Source organism: Orycteropus afer, unplaced genomic scaffold (assembly GCF_000298275.1).
Source record: "Orycteropus afer afer isolate SDZICR_OR568_19922 unplaced genomic scaffold, OryAfe1.0 scaffold00317, whole genome shotgun sequence".
In the NCBI taxonomy this organism is placed as follows: domain Eukaryota; kingdom Metazoa; phylum Chordata; class Mammalia; order Tubulidentata; family Orycteropodidae; genus Orycteropus; species Orycteropus afer.
Genome location: NW_006921904.1, coordinates 1,236,361 through 1,236,941, shown reverse-complemented (window position 1 = coordinate 1,236,941; position 581 = coordinate 1,236,361).

Genomic DNA, 581 nt, shown 5'->3' with positions numbered 1-581 from the left:
TTATGTGCCGTCGAATCGGCCCCGACTCATAGCGACCCCTCCTTGGGTTTCCAAGGCAGTATCACTACGGAAGTAGGATTGCCCAACCTTCCTTTATTATTAAGTATTTTATCTTCTTGGTAACTATTGTAAGTGATAATGTTTGCCTTATTTCCTTCTCAGAGATCTCTTTGTTGATGTAGATGAATACAACTGATTTTTATTCGTGTGTCTTGTATCCTGCCACTTTGCTCAATCTTCCACTTAGTTCTGGTAGTTTTCTTACCGAGTGTCTCGGTTTTTCCAAGTATAGGATCATATCATCTGCAAATAGAGAGAGTTTTACTTTTTCTTTGCCTGTGTGGATGCCTTTTATTTCTCTTTCTTGCCTCATCACCCTGGCTAGGATTTCCAGTAAAATGTTAAATAGAACTGGTGATGGAGATCATTCTTGTCTAGTCTCCATTTGCAAGGGAAATGTTTTCAGTCCCTGTCTGTTGAGAATTATTTTGGATGTTGGTTTTTTGTATGTGCTGTTAATTACGTTGAGGAGTTTCCCTTCTCTTCCTATTTTGCTGAGGCTTTTATTTATTTATTTATTT